The sequence below is a fragment of the Triticum aestivum genome, chromosome 5A (assembly GCF_018294505.1).
Source record: "Triticum aestivum cultivar Chinese Spring chromosome 5A, IWGSC CS RefSeq v2.1, whole genome shotgun sequence".
NCBI lineage: Eukaryota > Viridiplantae > Streptophyta > Magnoliopsida > Poales > Poaceae > Triticum > Triticum aestivum.
In genome coordinates this window covers 520,862,150-520,869,051 of record NC_057806.1, presented here as the reverse complement: position 1 = coordinate 520,869,051, position 6,902 = coordinate 520,862,150, and the positions used below count along the sequence as shown (strand labels likewise).

The 6,902-nt window shown below is 53.2% G+C and overlaps 1 pseudogene; it reads left to right on the top strand.

Moving 5' to 3' along the window:
* Window positions 1–3,620: 3,620 nt before the first annotated feature.
* Window positions 3,621–5,384, top strand: LOC123107451 (2-methylpropanoate--CoA ligase CCL4-like; annotated as a pseudogene).
* The last annotated feature ends 1,518 nt before the right edge of the window (window positions 5,385–6,902 follow it).

Sequence of the window (6,902 nt, the reverse complement as noted above, 5' to 3'; positions counted from 1 at the left end):
TTTACTGCTATTGCTTTCTTCATGACTTATACATGTTACTATGACTATGAGATTATGCAACTCCCAAATACCGGAGGAACACTTTGTGTGCTACCAAACGTCACAGCGTAACTGGGTGATTATAAAGGTGCTCTATAGGTGTCTCCAATGGTGTTCGTGGAGTTGGCATAGATCAAGAATAGGATTTGTCACTCCGATTGTCGGACAGGTATCTCTGGGCCCTCTCGGTAATGCACATCACTATAAGCCTTGCAAGCAATGTCACTAATGAGTTAGTTGCGGGATGTTGCATTACGGAACGAGTAAAGAGACTTGCCGGTAACGAGATTGAGCTAGGTATTGGGATACCGACGACCGAATCTCGGGCAAGTAACATACCGATGACAAAGGGAACAACGTATATTGTTATGCGGTTTGATCGATAAAGATCTTCGTAGAATATGTAGGAACCAATATGAGCATCCAGGTTCCGCTATTGGTTATTGAACGGAGACATGTCTCGGTCAAGTCTACATAGTTCTCGAACCTGTAGGGTCCGCACGCTTAAAGTTCTGTGGCGATCGGTATTATGAGTTTATATGTTTTGATGTACCGAAGGTAGTTCGGAGTCCCAGATATGACCACGGACATGACGAGGAGTCTCGAAATAGTCGAGACATAAAGATTGATATATTGAAAGCCTACATTTGGACATCGGAAGAGTTCCGGGTAAAATCGGGGTTTTACCGGAGTGCCCGAGGGGTTACCGGAACCCCGGGGGTTAATGGGCCTTGTTGGGCCCTAGTGGGGAGAAAGAGAGGGGTCGGCCAGGGCAGGCCGCGCGCCCCCTCCCCCTCTGGTCCGAATTGGATTAGGAGAGGGGGGCGGCGCCTCCCTTTCCTTCTCCTTCTCCCCCTTCCTTTCCCCCTCCTAGTAGGAGTAGGAAAGAGGGGAATCCTACTCCTACTAGGAGGAGGATTTCTCCTCCTGGCGCGCCCTCTAGGGCCGGCCGCCCTCCCCCTCTTGCTCCTTTATATACGGGGGCAGGGGCACCTCTAGACACACAAGTTGATCATTGATCTCTCCCAGCCGTGTGCGGGCCCCTCTCCACCATAATCCACCTCGGTCATACTGTAGTGGTGCTTAGGCGAAGCCCTGCAACGGTAGCTTCATCAACATCGTCACCACGCCGTCGTGCTGACGAAACTCTTCCCCAAGCTCTATTGGATCGTGAGTTCGCGGGACATCGCCGAGCTGAACGTGTGCTGAACGCGGAGGTGCCGTACGTTCGGTACTAAGGATCGGTCGATCGTGAAGGCGTACGACTACATCAACCGCGTTGTCATAACGCTTCCGCTTAACGGTCTACGAGGGTACGTTGGACGACACTCTACCCTCTCATTGCTATGCATCACCATGATCTTGCGTGTGCGTAGGAATTTTTTTGAAATTACTACATTCCCCAACACCTTTGATGCTAGAAACACCGTCAGGACAGGGACTAAACGGAAGATCCTTATTCTGTCTTCAGAGAGCCGCTGCCGCCCCACCCCTTTGAGCGGGATACAAACCTTAACAAAACTCAAGAAGACATCTAAAAATAGAGCCTCTGGTAACGTCCCGTCGACAAGGGTCAGGATCCATTGTGCCTCCATGGCCCTAAGGCTGAGACGAGGCAGATCCGCGGTGGCGCCGGCGTGGGGCACGAGAAAACATAGATGGGTGGCCCTGAGAACGAGCAAAGGGGTGAAATCTCATGCTTCGACTTTCAGAGTTGGGAACCCGCAATAATGCTTGATGAATCTGAACCTTGAAGATATCCTAAAATTAATCGATGAAGAATGTAACTTTTTTGTGTTGTTTCCGGGAGATAGAGAAGTCGACTTCCTATGAAGTGAAGTGTCGGTAGCGAAATGTCATACTAATCCGTCAGCTAATTGATCACGTTAACGCACAAAAGTTAGGTTATGATATGATCAAGAGAGTCATCGATTATTTTCTTAGAATCTCATCCGAAAATTGAGACGAGACAGAATATGTATTCACGTTTTCTCATATCAAAAATGCTAGAGTGACATGTTTTTTCTGTTGCAGACCGTGAGTTACCATCTGCTGCAGGCCTGCAGCTGCAGTATATACAAGCCGTATGTTGCTGCATCGCTCATAAGTTCATCAGAGAAACGCAGCTTATTTCCTTGTTCAGTTGCCCTCATCTTCCCCACCAACAGAAGGTGAGCTCATTCCACTTATCAAAAAAAAAAGGAAAAAGTCCAAAACAAACCTTGAATTTGTAGACCAAAGCTAAATCAAACCCTGAACTTCAAATCCCTGAAATTAGCACACCGAACTATCTAATCCCGGTCTATTTTTTAAACCTTAAGTGCCTTCCCAAACAGGGATCGTCCAGAACCCGGGATGGTTGGCTGCGGCCAGACTGGGCCGGCCAATCAGGCAGGGCAAAGCATGATTTTTCTTTTGCAACATTTTTTCCGAACCGTGCCACATAAAAACTTTGAAAAGGAAGAGAATTGTGAATCGAACTTCCCACCTAACGCTAGTACAGTTCTCCTGCTAGCCACTCTAACTGATTGCCGTTGCTGAGACAATTTTTTACAATTTTTCTAAAAAAATGAACATTTTTTGGATTACGAGCAGTTTTAGAAAGACATGACTTTTCTAAACATGAACCATTTTTTAAAAGCCCCGAACATTCTTTAAAGTGTGAACCCTTTTTGGCAAAAAAAGGACAAATTGTTGAAAACACAAACAATTTTGAAACCTGAAAAAAAAATACGATTCCTTCCCCATTATTAAGTTTTTTAGAAAATGTTCACATTCTAAAATATTATTAAGGATTCAAAATTTGTTCCTATTTTTAAAAAATATGATTATGTTTAAAAAAATCATGTTTTCGAAAATTGTTCTCAATTCAAAAAAATCAGGTTTAAAAATTGTTACTGATTTGAAACAAATCACGTTTAAATGGTTCATGCATAAATATATTCAGGGATTCCAAAATGGTCACGTTTGAAAATGTGTTTGTGTTTAAAAAAATCATAATTCCAAAATTTGTTTACACTTTTGCAAAACATGTTCGGAATTTAAAAAAACTGTATTTTGCTTTTAAGAATATCCGGATTTCAAAATCGTTGATTATTTTAAAGAAAATGTTTCCAAAAATTCTTAAATGTTTTGGAATCTCGATGCTAATTACTCTGGTTAAATATGTTCGCTCCTTCCACTTGTCACTAACGCTAATTAGGTGGACTGGTTACGTCGTGAGTTTAGCAGCGCCGGATCTCAGGTTCGATTCCCCACTTGTATTTTTCTTTTTGGTATTTTTCAGTCAAAAGAACAACATGTTTCACGTTTGGTGGGCCGGCCCAGTCGCCAGCGATCCCGGTTCGACCAGCTGCCACGTCGACAATCCCTCTGAAAAAACGCACAAGGTTTAATATAGACCGGGATTATATAGTTCAGTGTGCTGATTTCAAGGATATGAAGTTCGGGGCTCGATTTAGCTTTGATCTACAAGTTCAAGGTTTATTTTGGACTTTTTCCAAAAAAAAAAGGTGAGCTCAGTTGCAGGCACGATGGAAAGCCAAGCCGCCTTCTCGTCCGGATCCGGCAGCTCGACGGCCATGACTAAGCTCGGACCGAACCCGGCTAACTCCTGCCCCCTGACGCTGCTACGATTCCTGGAGCGTGCCGCCACGGCGTATCGCGACTGCCCCTCCGTCGTCTACCACGACACCGTCTATACCTGGAGCCAGACCTTCCGCCGCTGCCTCCGCCTCGCCTCTGCCCTCGTCTCGATCGGGATCGCCCGCCGGGATGTCGATCGTAAGAAGCTTAAGACGCTCAAGTTTGAGATTACAGGAGGTTTACTCACATATAAGTTGAACTAATATGAGCTGGTTATAATTATCTCACGAACTGAACTATGTGTCCGTGCTGCTGCCGAACGTGCCGGCCATGTACGAGATGCAGTTCGGCGTGCCGATGAGCGGCGCCATCCTGAACAACATCAACACGCGCCTCGAGGCGCGCACCGTCTCCGTCCTCCTCCACCACTCCGGCTCGAAGCTCGTCTTCGTCGACCCGCCGTCGCTCCAGCTCCTGCCGCCGGAGCACCCTGCCCCCCGCGTCGTCATCGCCGAGGACCCCCACGAGAAGGAGCTCCTTCCCGCCCCCGCGACGGCGTTGACGTACGAGGGGCTGCTTGAGAAAGGCGACCCGGATTCCGCGTGGGTCCGGCCGGCGAACGAGTGGGAGCCGATGATCCTGAACTACACCTTCGGTACGACGTCGGCGCCCAAGGGGGTGTTGCACTGCCACCGCGGCATCTTCTTGATAACCCTCGACTCGCTCGTGGACTGGGCGATGCCGGCGCGGCCGACGTACCTGTGGACGCTCCCCATGTTCCACGTCAACGGCTGGAGCTTTCCGTGGGGGGTGGCCGTGGTGGGCGGCACCAACGTCTGCCTTCGCCGGGTGGGGGTCGCAGATGTCTACGCCGCCATCTCTCGCCACGGGGTGACGCACCTGTGCGGCGCGCCGGTCGTGCTCAACATGCTGGCCAACGCACCCGAGGCCGTGCGGAAGACCCTGCCCGGCAAGGTGGAGATACTCACGGGCGGCGCACCGCCGCCCGCTGCCGTGCTGCACCGCACCGAGGCCATCGGCTTCAAAGTCAGGCACGGTTACGGGCTGTGCGAGACGGCGGGGCTGGCGACATCGTGCGTCTGGAACGCGGAGTGGGACAAGCTGCCCGCCTCAGAGCGCGCGCGGCTCAAGGCGAGGCAGGGCGTGTGCACGCCGGCTACGGCCGAGGTCGACGTCGTCGACGGCGAGCGCGGCCGCAGCGTGCCCCGTGATGGCTCCACGGTCGGCGAGGTCGTGATCCGAGGAGGGTGCGTCATGCAGGGGTACTTCAACGACAAGGCGGCGACACGAGCGGCGATCCGGCGAGACGGCTGGTTCTACACGGGGGACGTCGGGGTGATGCACCCGGACGGGTACCTGGAGATACGCGACCGCTCCAAGGACGTGATCATAAGCGGCGGGGAGAACATCAGCAGCGTGGAGGTGGAGTCCGTGCTGTACGGCCACCCGGCCGTGAACGAGGCGGCCGTGGTGGCGCGCCCCGACGAGTTCTGGGGGGGAGACGCCTTGCGCGTTCGTGAGCCTCAAGGCGGGCAGTTGTAGGGGCGAGCTGACGGAGGCGGAGCTCGTGGGTCGTGGCATGGTGCCGGGAGCGCATGCCCCGCTACATGGTGCCCAAGACCGTCGTGTTCCGGGACGAGCTGCCCAAGACATCCACGGGCAAGATCCAAAAGTATGTGCTCCGGAATATCGCCAAGGAGATGGGGGCCTCCAGCAGGGGCGTCAGCAGCAAGATGTAGGGGCTGCCACGACAACGTACGTCGTCTTCCCTCGCTTTTATCTGCATGCATGGTATCCATCTCAGGATCAACAGTCCGGCATTATAAATAAAGAATGAAAGATTACGTTTCGGCTTAGTGCGTGATGATCGGCCCTTGCTGATCACGGTAAAATAAAACAAATATCAATGCCTTTTTTTTCAAGAGTACGCCTAGGCGTACCATATTTTTATAGAAGGCAGAAATATTGTACAAGAAACTACAACTTGTTACGAATAACAAGTGTAGCTCGAACTCCACACTCCATCGCGACAAATACAAACACAACACAAAATGCCTGTCCTAGACCAATCATCTAGCCGCGTCACAACAAATGTCGGCCTCCTCGAAGCAACAACTCTAACCGGAAACTCCTTGCCAACGCACTACCCACCCTTGGATGCCAAAGAGGAGACGGCGAGTGGATAGCAGGACTCGGCCGGACCCGTGAAAGCCATCGTCTTGGATACGCCGGTGGCTGCGTGCATAGCGCCCATGAAGGTCAGCTCGAACAGCGGCAAGCACCGAAGAACCACAAACAGTACCCAAGCCAAGTCTTCACTTGCGATACTTTCAACAGAGGAACGACGCCACACCGCCGCCATCGCCGGTCCTGCAACGGACCAAAGGCTTTCGCCCGAAGACCACAACCCGATCAAGAAAGGGAGATGTCGACACACCACGGCGACGCCTCCAAAGAGGAAAACGACACCCACGAGCACCGTCGCCGCTAGCTCCGACCGAAGACGAGCAGGATTTTCATCCGAACCGTCACGCACCTCCACCCTCTGTCAACAGATTAGGCCCAACTGTTGGGTCACACCGCCGCTGCCGCAGCACCTCGCCATCGTGATCAAACCACCGCGGAACACCGATCCCTCACACGGCCGAGAGCACGCGTACCACCAACCAGCACCTACACGGTCGAAGGAACACTTCTCCAGCTTCAGACCTTCAGCGCCGCCCAGATCCACTACACCCATAGGCATGGGCTGGCCACACCATCACCTAGCCGCCATCCATGCCGCTGCTGCAGCTCAGGGCCCAGCAGGGAAGGAGCAGGCGCGCCGAGCCGCCAGTTGCGACCGCGCGTGCCCACTAGAGCTGCCCTGCACGAGACCCCGCTCCGGCCTCCGGCAAGATCCAGACCACGCCGCCCCCAACACCCCAAAAGGGGGGCGCCTTCCTCGAGCCACGCCCGCCGAAAGCAGGAGGCGTGCCGCGCGTCCCGGCAACCGCCGCGAATCCCGACCGCCGCACCTGGCCGAGATCCACCTCCACCAGGACCCTTCACCGCAACCTCCGGCTCCCAACACGTCACCCGAAGAAGACAGCCGCCCGCACCGCCTTGCGACCGCGCTCCCCGCCGTGTGCCACCTCACCGGAATCCAACCGCCACCGCGCCGCCCGCGAGACGCCCTTCTCCGCGCAAAGAAGGCCCGTCAGGGCTTGCGGAACTCGCCCGCCACCTTTGACGGCCGGGCGCCGCCACCACCGCCG